The 23581-nt window shown below is 44.6% G+C and overlaps 1 protein-coding gene across 1 annotated transcript in view; it reads right to left on the reverse strand.

The window, feature by feature from the left end:
• LOC124605503 (mucin-5AC-like) overlaps positions 1 to 23581 on the reverse strand; it is a 350511-nt gene that overhangs the window by 88274 nt on the left and 238656 nt on the right. The window lies entirely within an intron of this gene.

A 23581-nucleotide genomic window follows, 5' to 3' on the forward strand; every position in this document is an offset into this window, starting at 1 on the left:
CCAAGACTAGCAATTGCATGAAGAGAAATAGAAGCTGGTTTCAATTTTTTACGCAGCTGAGTGATAAGGTACTTCTAGTTAAAGTATTCATCAATAAGTATATCCAAAAATGTATTGCCTTCTACCCTGTTTGCTGACTCCTTTTCATGTGCTACTTCAGTTGTTCATATGCGTCTGTTTGTTATAAGAACTGAATATAGCTGTGTCTTCTCAGAATTTAGTCCATTTTCTTAGAACCACTTCATAATTCTTTGAAAAATGTCATTAATAATCTCTTCTGTCGTTTTCTCACTAAAGGAATTTATTGCAGTACTAGTATCGTCTCTAAAGAGGACTAATTCTGTTTGATGAATGTTAAGTGGAAGGCCATTCACATATACAGGTTGTTCCAAAAACTTCGCACCAAACGTGGAGAGGTGATACATCACTTTTGTTAGATAACATGTTCGCTCAAACTTCCTGGCAGATTAAAACTGTGTGCCGGACCGAGACTCGAAGTCGAGACCTTTGCCTTTCGTGGGCAAGTGCTCTACCATCTGACGTGCCCAAGCACGACTCACGACCCCTCTTCACAGCTTCACTTCCGCCAGTACCTCGTCTCCTACCTTCCAAACTTTACAGAAGCTCTCCTGCGAACGTGCAGTACTAGCACTCCTGAAAGAAAGGATATTGCTGAGACATGGCTTAGCCACAGCCTGGGGGTTGTTTCCAAAATGAGCTTCTCTAAAGTTTGGAAGGTAGGAGACGAGGTACTGGCGGAAGTTAAGCTGTGAGGAGCGGGCGTGAGTCGTGCTTGGGTAGCTCAGATGGTAGAGCGCTTGCCCGCGAAATGCAAAGATCCCGAACTCGAGTCTCCGTTCGGCACCCAGTTTTAATCTGCCAGGAAGTTTCATATCAGCGCACACTCCGCTGCAGAGTGAAAATTTCATTCTGGAAAATGTGCACTGGCCATACCGTCATTTTGTATTGGTGTTGCCAGTGAGAGGCGGCAGGGCGTAGGCACTCTGCGTCGTGTATATGCGTTGTGTGTTGCCTATGAGCCAGTCACTTCTCCAAATGAAAGGGAGTATGCCAAACAAAATTAAAGTTACTAATTCGCTTTTAAATTATCCTTCTCCACTCAGAGACACTTATTCTTAAGGTTATTTTGTTGAAGATCACTCTGCCAGTTTACAGGGGGCGGCACCATGCAACACACTTTGTTAATAGACTCCAGTAGTCGTCGAGCAGTTGCACTTGCAGCAGCAGGATAAATTACTGTTAGCAACTAAAATTTTTTATCATTTATCCAATGCCAACAAAATGTTTGACAAGTAAAAAACAAGTTTTAAATCGAACTTAAATCATTTCCCCTGGACAACTCGTTCTGTTCCAAAACTTGTTTTTAAGTTTAGCTGCATGACTAGGACTGAAAATAATGTGTTCATTAATGTTAACACTAATCATGAATACGGCCCGCCCGGTTGGCCGTGCGCACCGCTTTCCGGGCGGGAAGGAGCGCCTGGTCCCCGGCACGAATCCGCCCGGTGGACTTGTGTCGAGGTCCGGTGAACCGGCCAGTCTGTGGATGGTTTTCAGGCTGTTTTCCATCTGCCTCGGCGAATGCGGACTGGTTCCCCTTATTCCGCCTCAGTACACTATGTCGGCAATTGCTGCGCAAACCAGTTCTCCACGTATGCCTACACCACCATTCCTCTACCACGCAAACATAGGGGTTACGCTCGTCTGGTGTGAGACGTTCCCTGGGAAGGGGGGGCGGGGTCCACCGGGGGCCGAACCGCACAATAACCCTGGGTTCGGTGTGGGGCGGCGGAGGAGTGAAGTGGACTGCGGCAGTCGTCGTGGGGTTGTGGAGCACTGCAGCTGCGGCGGGGACGGAACCTCTCCATCGTTTCTAGGCCCCCGGTTGACATACAATACAATCATGAATACGTTACCCTGTAAACTGGCTCTTTCAATATCATTTCGATAGCCGCGCGGGGTACCAGTGCGGTCGGGGCGTCTTGTCGCTGATCGCGCGGCTCTCCCCGTCAGAGGTTCGAGTCCTCCCTTGGGCATGGGTGCGTGTGTTGCCCTTAGCGTAAGTTAGCTTAATTTAGATCAAATAGAGCGTACGCCTAGGGACCGATGACCTCAGCAGTTTGGTCCCATAGTTCTCACCACAAATTTCCATCATTTCGATAAAAGAATCGTCCAAATGGTCTGTGGACTATGTAACTACCTAGCTTTGGACAGAAAACTAACTGATTGAGGTCAACAATGAATATTAATTTAAGTTGTAGGAAGTTTATAAAAAGGTATTTGTTGGGGATGTAGCATGGCACAGAAATGAAACGTGGACGATACACAATTCAGACAATAAAGAAATAGTAGCTTTGAAATGTGATGCTACAGAATGATGATAAAAATTAGATGCATAGGTTGGGTAACTAATGAAGAGGCACTAAATTAAGTTGGGAAGAAAAGAAATTTATGGCACTACTTGACTAATAGAATGGATCGGTTGGTAGGACACGTCATGAGGCATCTAGGAATTTTCGTTCGGCTCTGAAGAGAAGTGTGGGGTTCAAATGGATGTAGGCTGGATTAGTTAAGCAGAAATGAGGATGCTGAGCAGGATTTGACTAGGTGGAAAGTTGCATCACATGTCTTTACTGACAGCACAACAACTTCCTTTCCCATAGTGTCAATAAATTTGATTTTAGTTTCAGTTTTTGAGGATCGTGGGCCATAAATTGGAATAGCAGCTTTACCATTGTAATACTACCACTTAATTGAAACTTCACATACTCTTCAGTGAGCGGGGAATGAAAGATGACGACATCGCAGTCGTGAGCGATCCCTTTCCTGGACTGCCCAGGTTATCTAACGATCATATAAAGCAGTGTGCGTGTCGCAAAGCTGGATACCACTGAGAGACGGAATGGAACAGGAAATATTAATGCAAATGTGTGCGCGGCTGTCCAGAGCAGAGACAGTATAAGAGGGCAATGTAGAGCGCAGAGCGCTGGCGAGGTGTCGCAAGCGGAGCGGCCAGTGGACCCACCTCCTACTCCTCCTGCTTCTCCCGGGCTGCCCCGCTAGGAGAACGAGCCTATCAACCGCTGAGTCGCGCGCTGCAAATGGAGCGACTTTCTCCACGGCCGGTCGCGGAATGCCGCCCAAACTTGTCGCTGCTGCACACCCGTCCACGCCTCGATGCCAAGTCGACGAAGCGGCTCCATCGAACAGTTTATAACCGTATCAGTTGCTGTTCGACCGTGACCGTTTGATGAAATTTATAAACAGGTTCTTTGTTGTGTTGCTAGAAGTGTTTGATTTCCGCAATATGTTTCGAGGTATGTGCTCATCGTCAGGGAAATCCAAAAGATAATTAATTAATTGTATACGAAGAGAGTCCCACAAGGTTCAGTTTTGGGTCCGTTCTTCTTCCTTAAAAATGATGTTTCAAAGTAATTTGCCTCAAATAGACTCCTGGAAATGGAAAAAAGAACACATTGACACCGGTGTGTCAGACCCACCATACTTGCTCCGGACACTGCGAGAGGGCTGTACAAGCAATGATCACACGCACGGCACAGCGGACACACCAGGAACCGCGGTGTTGGCCGTCGAATGGCGCTAGCTGCGCAGCATTTGTGCACCGCCGCCGTCAGTGTCAGCCAGTTTGCCGTGGCATACGGAGCTCCATCGCAGTCTTTAACACTGGTAGCATGCCGCGACAGCGTGGACGTGAACCGTATGTGCAGTTGACGGACTTTGAGCGAGGGCGTATAGTGGGCATGCGGGAGGCCGGGTGGACGTACCGCCGAATTGCTCAACACGTGGGGCGTGAGGTCTCCACAGTACATCGATGTTGTCGCCAGTGGTCGGCGGAAGGTGCACGTGCCCGTCGACCTGGGACCGGACCGCAGCGACGCACGGATGCACGCCAAGACCGTAGGATCCTACGCAGTGCCGTAGGGGACCGCACCGCCACTTCCCAGCAAATTAGGGACACTGTTGCTCCTGGGGTATCGGCGAGGACCATTCGCAACCGTCTCCATGAAGCTGGGCTACGGTCCCGCACACCGTTAGGCCGTCTTCCGCTCACGCCCCAACATCGTGCAGCCCGCCTCCAGTGGTGTCGCGACAGGCGTGAATGGAGGGACGAATGGAGACGTGTCGTCTTCAGCGATGAGAGTCGCTTCTGCCTTGGTGCCAATGATGGTCGTATGCGTGTTTGGCGCCGTGCAGGTGAGCGCCACAATCAGGACTGCATACGACCGAGGCACACAGGGCCAACACCCGGCATCATGGTGTGGGGAGCGATCTCCTACACTGGCCGTACACCACTGGTGCTCGCCGAGGGGACACTGAATAGTGCACGGTACATCCAAACCGTCATCGAACCCATCGTTCTACCATTCCTAGACCGGCAAGGGAACTTGCTGTTCCAACAGGACAATGCACGTCCGCATGTATCCCGTGCCACCCAACGTGCTCTAGAAGGTGTAAGTCAACTACCCTGGCCAGCAAGATCTCTGGATCTGTCCCCCATTGAGCATGTTTGGGACTGGATGAAGCGTCGTCTCACGCGGTCTGCACGCCCAGCACGAACGCTGGTCCAACTGAGGCGCCAGGTGGAAATGGCATGGCAAGCCGTTCCACAGGACTACATCCAGCATCTCTACGATCGTCTCCATGGGAGAATAGCAGCCTGCATTGCTGCGAAAGGTGGATATACACTGTACTAGTGCCGACATTGTGCATGCTCTGTTGCCTGTGTCTAAGTGCCTGTGGTTCTGTCAGTGTGATCATGTGATGTATCTGACCCCAGGAATGCGTCAATAAAGTTTCCCCTTCCTGGGACAATGAATTCACGGTGTTCTTATTTCAATTTCCAGGAGTGTATGTAGGGGCTTCCTGGCTACATTATCCGTCCTTTAGTATTCGCTGGCCCTGGGATAACGAGATGAGATTTTACCAAACTTGACTTCTGGCAAGATCAATGTGTAGATTGTTTTTTTTTGTTTTTTTGTTTTTTTGTTGTTTTTTTTAATCTCACGGGAGATAAGGAAGGGATAGCTAGTTTGTTTAAGTTTCTGTAACAATGTGTTACATCACAAACAACTTTAATCTTGCTACAGTTAAGAGCTCCATTAAGCCATACGGACACAGATTCTGACTCATTTATTTTACGATGATTCCTCGTCCTGAGAACTAACGGCATTGTAGACATATAATAAGATGTACCTCAATCTCTGTTACAGACTTCACACATCTGAAATGTCCGATAAGCAATAATTTCTCGACTGTTAAATGTCTCCTGCCCTGCTACAGTGTCTACTTGAGGACCACGTACTACAGCCACAGTAACACAACCACTACCATGTCTATTATCGTCTGCGTTCGTAAGCGTGCAATTCAATACGCACCCGCAAAAGACTGATGGGCCATGCAAAATCACTTGGGCACCTACTCCATTCTTCATACTAATAGCAATATTATCAATAGCTTTGTATACTGCAGGGCACGAATGCCTTCTCCTCCTATGATAACGCGGCATCACTAGTATGTGTCAAAGCTGCTGCAAGTGAGGCTGCTCGACGATTTTCGGGGTCTATTAACAAAGTGTGCTGCATGATGCCGCCCCCTGTAAACTGACAGAGTGATTTTCAATAAAATAACCTTAAGAATGAGTGTCTCTAAGTGGAGAAGGATAATTTTTATTGCTGCATGTTGGACTCCATACTCAGCCACTGAAAGCCTTAATAATTGGTAATAAAGGTCATTTTTCACTGAAGTGTTGTAGGCATGGACATTACTGTTCTTCTCTAATTGTGATGGATTATTTACGACGAATTCCACTAGCGAATACATGTATTATGACAGCATAATTGCCGCGCGGGGTTAGCCGAGCGGTCTTTAGTATGTCCATGCAAGTAATTGATATGGAACACAAGTAGCAGTTTTTCTGGTGCACTGTTCTAGTCCGAAGGCGCTGCAGTCATGGACTGAGCGGCTGATCCCGGCGGAGGTTCGATCCTGCATCGTGCATGGGTGTTAGTGTTTGTCCTTAGGATAATTTAGGTTAAGTAGTGTGTAAGCTTGGGGACTGATGACCTTAGCAGTTAAGTCCTATAAGATTTCACACACATTTTTTGAACAGCGTAATTAAAATGCCTAGCTCCTTGAAGAGGTAGCTACATGACTTCCGTGGGTAAACACCACATATTCTTTTTACTGCTCGCTTTTGTGCAGTTAATGCTTTCTTTCTAAGTGATGAGTAACCATGTGAAATTATTCCATAAGACATTGTTGAGTGGAAATGTGCAAAACATGTCAAGATATTAATCTGTTTGTTTCCAAGATTACCAACTGTACGAAGAGAGCTGAACTTACTTGTTAAAGTGCTTCTTTCAGTTTAAGTTGTCATCTGTAAGTACACCTAAAAACTTTGAGCGTTTTGCGCTATTTACTGACTCGTGCTCATGTGTTACATCAATTGTTGGTACCTATGACTATTTTTCATTCTACATATATGAACATAGCGCGTTTTTTCAAAATGGTAAAACTGCTCTACTACTTTTAGCGTAGTATCACCTGAAAGGACGATGTAAAATCAAAAATACGCGTATGTAGCACCAGTCTCGTAAAAGTATCAGTACTTACCTAGGCTGCATAATCACATAAGCGGCGACCAAGACATCGGAAGTTAGCTACTTTCGTGTGAATGTGCAGGCGAGTTATAACTGTTGAAAGACAGCCACAGGGAGACACAGACGAAAATCTACAAAATGATGGCAGTTCCAGCTCTTTTGTACGGCAATGAAGTAATTCAAAGCCTCTTCCCTGGCCCCCTACCGTTCCGCGACTGCATATGATCAGTGGTATCGGCCGTTCGAAAAATATAGTTCTCCTGGCAGACTTGGATGTAAATTCGTTGCGTCGCGTTTCGTTGCTGGCATTCTCTTAGTTTATGCATTGAAACACTGTGTTTAGTACGCAGTAATTGATACGAATATTATTTTCATGTATGTGTGTGCATGCGTGTTCTATGCTATGTTTCTCTCCTACGAAAAGCGACGAACTTTACCTTTGACATTGATTTTTCCCGCCAATTTTTGTATTTACAGTGTCAGTGATATAAGTCAAAATTCTCGTGAAACATCCATGCACACATCAAATACTCATTGTAAACAAGAATCACATGGGAACTATCACCACCGCCTCACAGCTAGACCAGAATTAATGCATTTTAATGTCCCTAGAACTACATAAAAAAGGAGATTAAAATGAATTGTAGGGAATCAGCGACATCTACGACACCACAGACGCGGTTTTTTCAAACAAATATTTGAAGACAATTACGAAGAAATGCTTGCTACGCACATGAGAGATTTAGATTCTAGGTTAATGCCGCTAGCTAAAATTGAGTTTTATGCGTTCGTTTACGATTTGACAGAAAATTTATAACTGCCTCACAGATTTAACAGAGAAATGAAACTAGCAAGTGAAGACTTCTAGGAGAGTTTGACGAAGAAACAATTAGAAATGTCTTGCAGAGTTTGAAAAGTTTTTTAACCAACTATGTTTTTATCATCTTGTAATGTTGATATAAAAGCAGATTAATTTATTTGTGAATCACAATTCTGTTTTGTTGTGTGGCCCATAATACGCAACATTTTTTCTGAACATCTCGAATCTTTTCTTGCTTTGCGTCGTTTTTTCTTCGGCAATCATACAAAAAAACATTTAAATAAAGGTTTTATGCAGCTATGCATCACTTCAACACAAACAACAAATATTTTATACCAGTTTTGGCTTATGTGGCTCATACTTGCTGTCTTCCTCTATACCTCCTCTTTCGTTCCCATGCACTCCAATATCAGGCCACTGTCACATCTAAATGTCCCACAAACATGAACACTACGCGGTTCGACCAGCCAACCAACTAGAGGCCCACTGTAAGCCCCTTTCAAACTGTCAGGTGCTGATAACGCTGTCTCGTACGTGTACGCGGCCTTTCATTCGACATCAGACGCTGTTCACGCCCTAATATGCCCTGCCAGCCCTGGTAACAACACTAAATACGAACAACAATAATACACTCTAGTGGTCTCATTACTCGATAGATAAATACGTCCATGGCAGAGGTGGTGAGCCATTCACACTTGTCACATGTTTGAAATACGGAAAGGTCTTTATCGCACAGTTCTTTATTAAACGTTGTGCGTTTCAAAATTTCATCATCAGGCTGAAGATTTAAATGAAACTTCAGTGAAAACCTAGTTAACTTCGAATAGATTATGGCATTATATTGAGTCTACGTGCTCACTTACGTGAGCTGTTTACTAAAGTTTGATTTAAATCTTTAGTCTGGCGACGAAATTCTGAAACGCGTAACGCTTAATAAAGAATTCCGCGATCAAGACCTTCCCATATTTCCGAGTCGTGCCCGCACTGGTCGTCGTTCTGTTTGTCGCAGAGAATCGGAACTGTAATCATTTACATACTCATCGATGATTTGTATGAGTAAGAAGTAACATTGACATCCGACCATATTTTCTGGGTGCTTTACTTTATTTTAGTTTTTGTCACGCAATGTATTTATATTTCACTGTCAATATCGTAGCTACAGAAATTAAGACATTGACTGATACTATTCGGATAATATCACTACGCTGAGATGGTGTGATGATTCAACAGTACAGGTAGTTTATAGTGTCACTTAGCAGTTCCCACTTTATTATGGGCTACAAATATCATGAACGTACATTGATACATTTCCTGACACAAATTTAGTTCATTTCAATGTCATCACCCTGCAGATGCAAGTACAAGTTCCATCGTTCCTCTGTAGCCTGAAACATCGTTGCTAACGTAGCTGGCGTTGTTTGTTCCCCATCTGCAAAACTGCGGCCTTTCAACTATTGAAGGTTACTGATTTGCACCTGATACACCTCGGACCTGATAAATCCCCAGATGAAAAAGTTCACTGGCGTCAAACCGGGCGAGCGGGAAGCGCAGTCTTGGCGATATATGACCAACTCATCTCCCAGGAAAAAAGTTACTCACATAGTCCCGGATGCAGTTGGTCAGCAACAACAAATGCTCTTTCTTCTGTTGTGTACATTCTTTTATATCACCCACAAAAAACCAAAATTTTTAATGTTAAAACATAAACAGTAAGGGTCTTTATAAACATCTTGTATATTTGCATCGTTTGCGCGTGAACAAGTCAATTATACACTACTGGCCATTAAAATTGCTACACCACGAAGTTGACGTGCTACAGACGCAAAATTTAGCCGACAGGAAGAGGATGCTGTGATATGCAAATGATTAGCTTTTCAGAGCGTTCACACAAGGTTGGCGCCGATGGCGACACCTACAACGTGCTGACATGAGGAAAGTTTCCAACCGATCTCCCATACACAAACAGCAGTTGACCGGCGTTGCCTGGTGAAACGTTGTTGTGATGCCTCGTGTAAGGAGGAGAAATGCGTGCCATCACGTTTCCGACTTTGATAAAGGTCGGATTGTGGCCTATCGCAATTGCAGTTTATCGTATCGCGACATTGCTGCTCGCGTTGGTCGAGAGCCAATGATTGTTAGCAGAATACGGAATAGGTGGGTTCAGGAGGGTAATACGGAACGCCGTGCTGGATCCCAAGGGCCTCGTATCACTAGCAGTCGAGATGACAGGCATCTTATCCGCATGGCTGTAACGGATCGTGCAGCCACGTCTCGATCCCTGAGTCAACAGATGGGGACGTTTGCAAGACAACAACCATCTGCACGAACAGTTCGACGACGTTTGCTGCAGCATAGACTATCAGCTCGGAGACCATGGCTGCGGTTACCCTCGACGCTGCATCACAGACAGGAGCGCCTGCGATGGTGTACTCAACGACGAACCTAGGTGCACGAATGGCAAAACGTCATTTTTTCCGGGTGAATCCTGGTTCTGTTTACAGCATCATGATGGTCGCATCCGTGTTTGGCGACATCGCGGTAAACGCACATTGGAAGCGTATATTCGTCATCGCCATACTGGCGTACCACTCGGCGTGATGGTATGGGGTGCCATAGGCTACACGTCTCGGTCACCTCCTGTTCGCATTGACGGCACTTTGAACAGTGGACGTTACATTTCAGATGTGTTACGACCCGTGGCTCTACCCTTCATTCGATACCAGTGAAACCCTACATTTCCGCAGGATAATGCACGACCGCATGTTGCAGGTCCTGTACGGGTCTTTCTGGATACAGAAAATGTTCGACTGCTGCCCTGGACAGCACATTCTCCAGATCTCTCACCAGCTGTACCTGTATGTGCCATCGAAGCTCTGTTTGACTCAATGCCCAGGCGCATCAAGGCCGTTATTACGGCCAGAGGTGGTTGTTCTGGGTACTGATTTCTCAGGATCTATGCACCTAAATTGCATGTAAATGTAATCACGTGCCAGTTCTAGTATAATATATTTGTCCAATGAATACTCGTTTATCATCTGCATTTCTTCTTGGCGTAGCAATTTTAATGGCCAGTAGTGTACAAAGTTGATAGACATGCACTTCGCTAATGTTTTTAGAGCGACTCGTATTATTCTGCCATACGTCACAAAGCACATCCGATGTACTGCCGCATTTCTGTCGCTCACACTCTTCTCAGCAGAGAACAGTACACTACCTACGTCCTGACCACTCACTGTGCTGTTCCAGCGCAACAGCTCTGGTACGATCGAGCGGTCGAGGAACACATTTCGCCTCGCCTCCGCCCACGTGATGTTTTACTGACTTGTTAACCTGCTCGCCCGCCATCGCGCTTGCTGGTCGTTAATGACCGCCTTTTAGGCGTGCCCCTGCCTCTCGACGAAATGGAGAGTGCGCTGCGGAGCGGTTCTTTCCTTCTCCCTCCCAAGACATGCCTGCTTGCTCTCGCAGCAAGCTACGGAGCAAGCCGTGTCGCGTGAGGTGAGGCAACAGCGATAGCCATCTCAAGCCAAGCCTTCACGCTTTCTGCATAAACTTCTTCTGGGCTGCACTAGAGAGCACGGCTAAGAGTTCCCGTAATTGCATCCACGAGTGCAAGTAACGAACGACGCGACAGTGCGTGCACGTGGGAAGCCGTCACTGCAACTTGTTTGGAACCGCGGTCGGAACGGGCGCAGTTAAAAGTGGAGTGCATGTCTTGAAAGATTTGTCCGCAGCTCGTGGTCACGCGGTCGCGTTCCCGCTTCCCTAGCAGGGGGTTCTGGTTCGATTCCCGGCTCGGTCAGGGATTTTCACCTGCTTCGAGATGACTGGGTGTTTGTGCGGTTCTCATCATTTCATCATCATTCATGAAAGGGGCGATATTGGACTGAGCAAAGTTGGGGAATTTGTACGGGCGGTGATAACTGCTCAGTTGAGCGCCCCCAAAAAAATGGTTCAAATGGTTCTAAGCACTATGGGACTTAACATCTGAGGTCATCAGTCCCCTAGAACTTAGAACTACTTAAACCTAACTATCCTAAGGACATCACACATATCCATGCCCGAGGCAGGATTCGAACCTGCGACCGTAGCGATCTCGCGGTTCCAAACTGCAGCGCCTAGAACCGCTAGGCCACACCGGCCGGCTGAGCGCCCCACAAACCAAACATCATCAGTTTCATCTTGAAAGGTTCAATACCGACGGATATTCTGTACTCGCATGACATCGTTTCAAGTCCTGAATATTTACAAACCATATACAGTTGATGTTTCTGAGACATATTGAATCTCACCGTATTCTACACTAATGATAAAGCTGAAGCAATGAAAATTCGTAGCAGCAAAAAGATTCTAACCGGGGTCTCCTGCTTACGAAGCAGATGCGCTACCTGTGGTGCCACATGGGCACTCCACCTAGCACCATGGGCTGTGGCGTGAGTTGGAATCCGTATCGGCGAGGCAGACGTACTAGGATATTCGACGCAGCTATTGAAGCTACAGTGTCAATGTGGAATAATGGATAGCGCATCTGTCTAGTAACCTTGGTCTTTTCTGCTTCTGAAATCTAGCTAAGTAAGTCTCGGTTCATTTGATATATTTCTCGAACTAACATGCCCGCGCCGGCCGGTGTGGCCGTGCGGTTAAAGGCGCTTCAGTCTAGAACCGCGTGACCGCTACGGTCGCAGGTTCGAATCCTGCCTCGGGCATGGATGTGTGTGATGTCCTTAGGTTAGTTAGGTTTAATTAGTTCTAAGTTCTAGGCGACTGATGACCTCAGAAGTTAAGTCGCATAGTGCTCAGAGCCATTTTTTTTTTTTTAACATGCCCGCAGCTCGTGGTCTCACGGTCGCGTTCTCGCTTCCCGAGCACGGGGTCCCGGGTTCGATTCCCGGCGGGATCAGGGATTTTCACTTGCCTCGAGATGACTGGGTGTTTGTGTTGTCCTCATCATTTCATCCTCATTCATGAAAGTGGCGAGATTGGGCTGAGCAAAGGTTGGGAATTTGTACGGGCGCTGATAACCGCGCAGTTGAGCGCCCCCCCCCCCCCAAACCAAACATCATCATCATCATCATCGAACTAACATGCTTATGAAAAACGAGTTAGTGAATTATTGCACGGTTATAAATGAAGCAGCTCTCTCTGAGGTACTAGGCACATTCCCTTGTTGTATAGTGTGCAGGTTAATGTTGTGTGTATATTTACAAGCAGTAATTAAATTAGTTCTTATTCAGCATTTTGATATGCGTATTATTTATTGTGGCTAACATACCCACAATATTATCATAGTATAAAGGCATCGGATAAAATCAAACTGAAGGAGCTGTGGGGAAAAGGAACGCAGTAGAGAGCAGCACCGCTACAATATTTTGATATTGCAGATACCTTTCAAGCTATTTGTATTTCCTTAAAAAATATGGCGAAAGGTGAAAAACATATCGTAAGGGATTCAAACCGTATTATAAATCTATCACTCTTCAGGTTGTTAAGAAAACAATCAATTTAAATCGATATTCTTTAATATTCGGAAAATGCCATACTTAGCTTCATCTAAAAAAGTGAAAGTAATCTTACTTTACATCGGTTCTAGTTTGTTACCTGTCAGTTACATCGTGCCGGAAACAGGGAAAAGCAATGAAAATTTGCTTAAAGATACGCTTAATCCGAAAAAATTGAAGTAACGTTAGTAGAAAAAATGTAAAAAAAAAAAACAAATAATACTGGTTTCCTGTTTCAGTCACTCTTTATTTGAAGTCCATTAAAAAATTAGAAAAAATGTACCTGTGTTCTGAGGGTGGCGTCTTTAACTAGTAATCAGGGACACAAACTGGCAATAACAGGTGACAATGGGCTTTCCACCGCAACTCCATCTTTCTGCTCGTAGCATAATTAAATAAAAAGCAATTGGAAGTCAACACATGCCGAAACAGTTTCGTTAATTCAACAGCAAATCTAACCTCAATGAATCGTAACGAATCAGACGAAGCAATGTGAAGAGAGAGATCACATCAAAACTTATTTGGATGTCAGACTCGTTCAAAGACTTCGAGAAACGTGTCTTGGGGACGGTGGCTTTTGAGGTTCTGATGTGGTTTCGAAAGCTGCGTATTTTTTCCGGCGTGTAGACGATGCTTTTGTTATTCGGCCCCGTGGCAGTAAGAATTAGAACAACTTTTAATACCATTTGAATTCAGTTCACCGGAATGTTTCAAAATGGACGTAAAAACGATAGTTGCATTCCCTACCTTGAGGTGTTGGTCAAAAAGAAAGCTGATGGATGGTACGATGGACATCCGTTCAGAGGAAGCCTACTCATACTGACTTGTATCTACAAGCTGAACTGTCACCATCTAGCTCAGGGTGAATGGGTACTCCTAACTCACTCACAGGGCCCACGCCATCTCGATCCCTGAGAGTATCAGCTGGGTTAGCCCATCTTGATGTCATCTTTCGTCGGAATGGTTATAGTGAAACACAGATCAGACGTGCGTTGCGCTATGGACGTGCGTGATGGTAGTAGTAAGGTGGCACCAAAGTCTGGCACCAAAGTCTACGGCCTTTTTGCCTAACGCAAGGAGCATTTCCAGTAGGACTGGTCGTATTTTTCCGAAATATGATTTGAAATGCGTTCCTCGACCACTATATAAGATAACTCCATTTAATTCCTGTATAGGATGATCTTGGTTTGCATAAGGCGTATGCTTACCGTATTCCTTGGAGTTCTGCCACGTCATACTGAGCGTAAGCGTCACTCAACTTTACAACAGCCAAGCAAATCTGCTATTGCAAAATATTGTCTTGGCACAGGTCATTAACGAAAGGGCAATTTTTGCATGCACTTCCAGCTATTGGGATAAGAGAAAAAGGAACGAGCAGGAGACTCGGGTTCAAATCCCAGTGCGCGTCCAAATCTTAATTCATGTAAGTCGAAACATTACTATTTACAAACTACGTCCAAATACTGGTCAGCTAAAGACGCCAGCGAATTACTCCATCGGTTTGCAATTTGATAAAATAACGTAATTTGGAAAGAAAATGATGAAGAGATTACTTGGAAGTAGCTGTTGTCGTGCAGATCTTTTGGAACTACATTGCCTGCCAAAAACAGTGAAGCATCCAGAATGGGAGTAGGAAAAGTAGTTGGTGGAGAGGGTTGTGTCTGCAGTCCTAAAGCATCGACTGCACACCGAACAGCACAGAGCCGCGAAACGGCATCGAGAAGGCACTGAACCGCATCTGTGGAAAGAGTGGGTAGCGCCACACTTCCGGAAAAACAGAGTTTAGCTTCACCTGTCAACGCTGACTTATCCAGTCGTCCATCGCCTGTCGGCACCAGTTCGGTCGCAGACTTCGAGAGCATCAGTACTGAAACGTCCCCTTAGAAAAATTATTGAATTACTGTGGTGGTAAATCCCTTACGTTATTTGATTTTCAAACAGCTGAGCAGAACTGAACGTAATCTGACATTTCGCTCTTTACTTATTCCGATCAACACTAAACTGACACACAATATCTTTAGCGCAACGCAATCTCACTTTCAAAAATCCCTACAAAAGAATGTTCCTGACTAACAATAACCTATACCTTTCATGAATCACTTACCTCATAAAAATCTTCGTTACTCGAACTACTGCAATACAGCGAGTGCCACTACTGCCAGCTAAATAAAAGATTCAAACTACTGAAGGCACTAACTACTGATAGGCATAGTAGGCAAAAGAAAGATTTTGATAGAGAACAAACAATGTATTTACCCTAATAGTGTTCAAAAGTCATAATATATATATATATAGCAGTTCATGACATCCAGTCTTACAAATGTACTGTCTCTGATTGACACACGTCCAGACCATCCGCTCTCAAAACTCCGCCATCTCTCTCCCCACATCCACCACTGCTGGCGGCTCACCTCCAACTGCGCAACGCTACGCGCTGTTAACAGCCAACAGCCCAACACTACAATAGCAAACAACGCAAACCAGCCACAGTCTGCGCACAGCACAGCCAGTGATTTTCATACAGAGCGCTACGTGGCGTTACCAATAAAAAAAACCTAAACAGCCTACTTACATAGCCCCCATTGTCCCCACAAAAAATTTTACAAATTGTTTTGGGCACTGGCCAATACATATTTGTTAAAATTTTTCATAATTACAATAACAAAGATATCAAATGCACACACTTATTGGTACACTGTTGGCCAAAAGCAAAGATTTTCTCACCGTCCATAAAGACAGTCCTGATCATTCATCACAGTATTAATTACAATTTTATGCACAAAGTCTGAGCAGGAAAAGAAAATGCACACGGATATAGTGGATTTCCTTGCAGTCTTGAAGAAGTAGTGCTAGAATATTTTATTTAGCTGGCAGTAGTGGCGCTCGCTGTATTGCAGTAGTTCGAGTAACGAAGATTTTTGTGAGGTAAGTGATTCATGAAAAGTATAGGTTAATGTTAGTCAGGGCCATTCTTTTGTAGTGATTTTTGAAAGTCAGATTGCGTTGCGCTAAAAATATTGTGTGCCAGTTTAGTGTTGGTCAGAATAAGTAAAGAGCGAAATGTCAGAGTACGTTCAGTTCTGCTCAGCTGTTTGAAAATCAAATAACTTAAGGGTCTCCAGCACAGTAATTCAATAATTTTTCTAAGGGGACGTTTCAGTACTAACAAGGTAAACTCCCCATCGCAGTCGCCTCGGATTTAGTGTAAGAGGGCCCAGTGGATTGCCTTTCAAAAACTGAACACAAATCAGGTATAAAAACAGGAAGAAGGTGTGACTGAACTGTGAAAAAAAAACAGCAAAATAAAAATAGTTAACGGTCCAAGCTTAACGAGTGTAATACTGACCGGAGGTTAACATCCGCGGCGCCAAAGTTAAGTGCCGGCACGATAGCTCAGCGCGGTCAGAGGGTTAGCTGTCCTCTGTAATCAAAAAACTGAGTGAATGGCTCAACAATGAACCTCAACAGATGTCAGGGGACCTCCGAACGGAACAAATGCGACGAACAAAATGAGACTAAAAAAAAAGTGGTCGAGTTGTTGGACTATCAAGCGGAGGAAGCGGGTTCAAAACTCCCTCGTGCCGTTTGTATTTATTTTTATTTTTTTCGCAACATTACGAACTGTCCGTTCAGTTAGTCGCAAGTGAACGTTGTGAATAGTGAGATCAGGTGAGATACCACATATACGAGCGTAAGTCTCACAGAAATGAAAACAACAAATAAAGGGGTCTGAACTGTGTTACAAGAAAGGAATTCAAGAGTCAAAAGATCCAAAACGGAACGCAGCTTCAAAAACGTTAAAAACAAATTTTTTACAGAGCACAGAGAAACTGTGTGATGGCGAAATTACTCTCTTACTTCTGTAGTCGATACGTACGTGAAACGTCAGCGAATGCAGGCTGTTTGAGGAGTCAGCACGAATACTCATTCCTTACTTACTTACTGGTCATACCGGACTCGAGAGTCCATTACCGCAGCAACGTATTTTCGCCATCTGTCCCTGTCTTGGGCTATTTCCTTCCATTCACCTTCAATAACTAGGCTCCTCAAATCAGCCTTCACATTGTCCTCCCATCGACGCCTCGGTCTCCCCACAGGACGTTTTCCTTGTAGGTGCCCTACCAGTACTCTGCGCGCTGCCCTGCCCTCATCCATTCGAGCTACGTGACCCGTCCATCGCAGCCTACGTGATTTAATAATACTGATTATGTCAAGGCTTGAATAGAGTTCGTGAACCTCTTCGTTATGCAGTTTTCGCCAGTCTCCGCTAATGTCATCGCTTTTTGCTCTGAAAATTTTCCTCAAAAGTTTGTTTTCAAATACTCGAAACGGCTTTTCATTTTGCACAGTGAGAGACCAAGTCTCACACCAATACAGCGTAACTGGTAGAATAATAGTTTTGTATATTCTAATCTTTAAATTCCTACGCAATATCCGTGATGAAAGTAATCTATTCAGTGAGAAGCAGCACCCATTTCCTGCCCGTAATCTCTTCTTCAGTTCGGATTCAATCTCATTTCTCGAAGTGATGTCCACGCCCAGATACTTAAATGTGTTCACTTTTTCAAACTGCATGTCTCCAACTCTTAACATTTCCTGAGCTACTGCTGTTGGCATTCTAATAGTAACCAGGTATTTAGTTTTGTCTTCACTTATCCTTCGACCTACATCTTCACTAGCCTTGATTAACGCATTCGCATTTGCTGTTACAGATTATTTCCTATCGCTAATGATGTTTAGATCATCTGCATATCCTAATATCTTAATATTTCCATTTAACTCCACACCCTCTGAATTATCTGCTGCCATTCGTACAATATATTCTAGGACTAATTTAAAAAGTAGCGTAGACAGGGGATCTCCCTGCTTAAGTCTGTTCTTTATTACAAATTCTTCTGACTCCAATTTCCCCACGCGTACTCTACCTTTTGTGTTTTTCAAACTCGCTTCTATAGGTCTAACATACTTCTTTGGTATTCCAAATTCCAAACGAATTCTGTATAATTTTGAGTGCAACACTGAATCATATGCTTTTGTAAAATCTATGAAAAGATTATGAACTGGTTTACTGTATTCCCATTTCTTTTCCAAAATTTGACGCAGGGTGAATATTTGTTCTATAGTTGATCTGTTCCTCCGAAAGCCGGCTTGGTAATCCCTTAATTTTCTAAATTAATTCTAGTAGTGTGATAGTTGCATTTGATTGGACATCCATCGAATCACACAAAACCTTTCTGGGCGAACAAGCGGAAAGCAGCAGACGGATATTTCTGAGTGAAACACGTAAGATTCTCGACTTGTTGAAACACACGCCGCATCGAGTCCGTCTTTTCGTGGAGACGACTTTTCCAAATGTGGTGTGGTAGCAATGTCCAACTTGCTACACTTTTTCTCTTTAAAACTGATGACTTGACATACGTTAGGGAAAAATTATGTATAGCAGTGTGCTCTTTTTATAAGGCAGAAGTGTGCACCAAGAAAGAATAGAGGTGGCAAGGGTTGGCGTAAAAGCGATGTGCCCATGTAGCTCATCTGGGACAGCAAAGGTTGAGGTCTGCGTTCCATTATTTTTGTCTGTCCGACACACGGATTTAAACTGCAACTCGGAGTGGAAACTAGAGATTCAGTTCGTTGAACCAGGACTCTAGCTGAGCTGCTTAAGGGGACTTGCACGCACTCGCGGGGTCTCCAACACTCCGAGGGATGACAAGGCCAATTAAGGCGGCTGTCTCTTTGAGGCGGCACTGCATCACTTTTTGCCAGCGAGCAGTCGCCTTGGGGACACGCCTCGCAGCTGCACGCAAGTGAAAATTCACCGCAGCCGAGAAAGCGATCGCTCCGCCGGTTTCTCCTCTCCATCTGTGAGACAGCAATTTCAGTCCGGCGGGAGCCGTAATGTCTCGTGCTGCGCAGCCCGGCCTCTGCACAGGCACCCTCTGCGACAGCCATCGACTCTGTGATGGAGTGGCGACGAGCCTTGGTTTTGGAAACTGAAAATTACCCTCCTCGAATCCAAGTTTCTAATTTGTTCCTTTCTCTGAGGCTCAAGGCCGAGCTACTCGATAGCTTTATCTCAATAATCAGCTTTCGGATTTCAGATTTTTTTAAAAAAATTAAAATATGGCAATGGAACAGATGTACCTGTAATCTCCTTGCTAAAATTGTAGGATAGGCAACATTCAGAGGTTATAGTCTGGACCAAAGCAAGAAGAAAAAAATCTAGTAAATATGGGTTTTGAAAGGGATCTCTTAAGCGCTAAGGGCACTTGAGTAGCAGAGATATGATTCACAGAAGCGAAGATGAACAAGTGCTCATAACTCTTAGGCTATGCTTTTTGGAGTCCATATTTACCAAATTTTTTTCTTGTTTTTGTCCCTACTACCACTGCCAGAGGTATCAGAAATTCTTTCTGCTTATAACTTTCGACTCGGTCGTTTCCGGTCCCTTGATTCAGATTGATACATGTATCCTTCTCCATCATCCCTGATAGTTTGTAACATCATCACGGGATCAGTATGTATATGCGGCAGTAGTAAACAGCGCCAGGAGTGTGAGTGTTGGATACACACTGAAGCGCCAAAGAATCTGGAACTGGCATGCGTACTCAAATACAGAGATATGTAAACAGGCAGAATACTGCGCTGCGGTCGGCAACGCCTATATAACACAACAAGCGCCTGGCGCAGTTGTTAGATCGGTTGCTCCTGCTACAATGGCAAGTTATCAAGATTTAAGTGACTTTGAACGTGGCATTATATACAAGGGTTGGAACTTGAATAGTGGCAACTATTTATTCACAAAAGTTTTACTGACCTTCAGAGTAGTCACCAGCATTGTGAATAACCCGTTGCCAGCGATGTGGAAGTCGTAGGATACTCTCAACAGTGGCAGTTGTGTAGACAGTTCGGGAGAATGACGGTTCAATCCCGCGTCCGGCCATCCTGATTTAGGTTTTCCGTGGTTTCCCTAAACCGCTCCAGGTAAATGCCGGGATGGTTCCTTTGAAAGGCGACGGCCGACTTCCTTCCCCGTCCTTCGTTAATCCGATGAGACCGATGACCTTGCTGTTTGGTCTCTTCCCCCAAACAACCCAACCCTCACTTCCCCGACTACCTGCGGTGCCAACCGAAGTATTCATCGCCGTCATCGTCGTCAAGTAGACGGTTCGAGCGGCGCGGTTCATTGCCCGACGAATTTGTAGCAGTTCTGAAGCGAATGCCGTGAAGTGTTTCCTTCAGTTTAGAAATCGAGTTGTACTCGCGAGGGCTTAAGTCAGGGGAGCGCAGTAGGTGGTATAGCACTTAGCAGTCCCATCAGTCAAACAAATCATTAACAGCTTGCACTGTACGTGCTTGAACATTGTCCTGCAAAATGGTCAGATCCTGGAGAAAGTGTCATCACTTCTGTCTCTATGCTGTTCATTTTTGGAACACAACCTACTACCAGCTTAGAGGCTGAAATAATGACACTTTCTGCAGGACCTGACCATCACTTTGTAGGACAATGCTCAAGCACGTACACTGCAAGCTGTTACTGATTTGTTTGACTAATGGGGCTGCTTAGGGCTATACCACCTACTGAACTCCCCTGACTTAAGCCCTCGTGAGTTCAACTCGATTTCTAAACTGAAGGAAACCCTTCATGGCATTCGCTTCAGAACTGCTACAAATTCGTCGGGCAATAGACCGCGCCGCTCGAACTGTCAACACAACTGGCGCTGCTAAGAGTACCCTACGACTTCCAGATCGCAACGGGTTAAACACAATGCTGGTGACTACTTTGAAGGTCAGTTAAACTTTGAAACACGTATCTATTTTGTACGAGCTGTAAATAAATATTAGCCACTATTAAAGTTCCAACCCTAGTAATAGGCGCACGAGCGATGGGACACAGCATCTCTGAGGTAGCGATGAAGAGGGGATTTTACCGTACCGCCATTTCACGAGTGTACTGCAAATATCAGGAATCCGGTAAAATATCAAGTCTCCGACACCGCTGCGGCCGGAAAAAGATCCTGTCTCGTTTCAAATGGACGTATACGGGTATGGAGACAACCTCATGAGCCCATGGACCCTGTATGTCAGCAAGGAACTGCTCAAGCTGGTGGAGGCTCTGTAATGGTGTGGAACGTGTGCAGGTGGAGTGATATGGGACCCTTGATACGTCTAGATACGACTCTGACAGGTGACACGTACGTAAGCATCCTGTCTGATCACCTGCATCCATTCATGTCCATTGTTCATTTCGACGCACTTAGACAATTCCAGCAGGACAATGCAACACTCCATACGTCCACATTTGCTACAGAGTGGCTCCAGAAACTTTCTTCTGAGTTTAAACACTTCCGCTGGCCACCAGAGTCGCCAGACATGAACATTATTGAGCATATCTGGAAAGCCTTGCAGCGTGCTGTTCAGATCTCCACCCCCTCGTACTCTTACAGATTTAAGGACAGCCCTGCAGGGTTCATTGTGTCAGTCCCCTTCAGCACTACTTCAGACATTAGTCGAGTCCATGCTACGTCGTGTCGCAGCACTTCTGCGTACTCGCGGGGGCCCTACACGATATTAGGCAGGTGTACCAGTTTCTTTGGCTTTTCCGTGTAACATGTTTCGATGCCTTAAGGCAACATGACTTTATCAACAGCGCTTCATGAAATTGTTATTCGTACTAGTATCTCCTATGACATTGCTCACAGATGGCAGAAGAAGCTTCACTATTCACCATTTGCTCATTTCGGCGAGAATACATAGTAGGGGCATGTAACGAACCAGATTGAGGATGTGCAAGCGGGCATTGCCAAACGTGGATACAGAAAGGCTATTTATAGCCTGACATTCTGATGATGAATTTCATTTTCATTCATATTCGGATGATTATACTCTGGTGATAGGTGATCCGGATCTTCCAGCATCTCTGCGTAGATAAAATCTTTCTTCACGTTTCCCGCGCTCGCTTTTCAGGAATGAAACTGATGACAGTAACGAAGAGGAGCTGAAGACAATTTTTGGAATTTTTGGTGTCAGGGAAACTACAGAAATGGCAAGCAAAGTGAGCACTGGCATGAGGCGTGCCTCCTGCACACAGCCGGCCAACTGCTGACACGAACTCGGCAGACGAAATGGCTACGAAGGCTTTTAGCTCATCACGTAGATCCGCACTGTCTGCGTTAACGTTACTAACGTTGACCTTCTTTCCGAATTCAATATCGAATACATAAACACGAAAATGAAGGGCCATCCATTTGGAATTTACTGTTATGAAGTTATCTTGATGTAATTTCTTTGTAACGGAACACACCAACTGACGGCAGTGACAAACTGAAGGTATCAGTAGTCCTCCTGCCTTTAGATTCAGAGCTGAAGACGGTCTAGTTAGGCCGAAACATGTCAAAAAAAGTAAAAAAAATCATGTTATAGACTGCTTTGTTCGTTACAATTCTGTTAATTACAGTTCAGTACAGAATTAAACCTTACAGTAAAGTATTTCTGCCTTTTCCCGTGGAGATAAAGTTCTGTTTCAACGACAGACGTGTTTGTTAATCCACAACCCCTTGTCTCGCATTTCTGCACACGTCTGTAGAGACTGATCTTTCTTGCTCGATAAAGAAAACTGCTTCTTGTGAACACACTACACAGCAACTGTGCGCCATTGGCTGTATGTACTTTCATTTTTACTATACCGCGTCGACGCTTTCAGTTTCCAGCAGCAGAACAGAATTTCGCAACTAAGAGACTGGCTGGTATAGTCGTGACTGGTAACAACTGTTCCGCGTGAACGTTCGCATACAAAAAGTGTTGCCAGGGCCACGTAGCATCAGGTAACCAATTCGATAAACAGTCTAACATAGTTATTTGTAAGAGTCCTAATAAAGCAACTTGCGTAGAAATTTATGACGCCATGCGATGTTTGAGAGGAGAAGTGGTGTACGAAATATCGGGCAATGCCGATTTTAAGTGGTTTCATTCAAGTACCGGTGTTAGACCTTCAAGAATTCCATGGCTGATTCCTCCAGACAAGCTTATCGAAATGAATTAGTACTACGTCTTCACTGCAACAGCAAGTTACATCCGAACCAAAAATTATAACCATTGTACACGTGTCCGATTAGCCTTTGTCACTGAAGTGGTCGAACACTGCCTTTGTGTTGTGCCTATCTGTGACTCAACACCGCTGTAAGGTGAGTAGCGATCTATCATTTTCATAACATTGTCATGATTCGATCCTGGATTTTCCATTGTTTGATTTTAATATAACGTCGAAATTATGGTGTGTAATTGCTGGGAAGTTGTGATATGTTCTTTCAAAAGGGATTGTAAACCCAGTGGCGTATCAACTTTGCGGATATTCGTCATTATTCGTAAAATTGAAAGCAGATATTGCCACTTTGATAAAATTATAAATCTGGCAGTTAGTTGGTCGTAAATTGTCTTCGTTCTCTTCTTCGGAGTATGGTTGTTACCTCGAGTTTCCCCTGTACAAAGAAATATAGAACTTTCCAAAATCGTAATAGCTCAATGTGCAACTTTAAATATTAAATAATAAAAGGAAATTCATTTTAGCTTCTGTATTTTCTAAATACTCAAAAAACTAATTCACAATAATCATTCATCTTCCACAG

Source organism: Schistocerca americana, chromosome 3 (assembly GCF_021461395.2).
Source record: "Schistocerca americana isolate TAMUIC-IGC-003095 chromosome 3, iqSchAmer2.1, whole genome shotgun sequence".
NCBI lineage: Eukaryota > Metazoa > Arthropoda > Insecta > Orthoptera > Acrididae > Schistocerca > Schistocerca americana.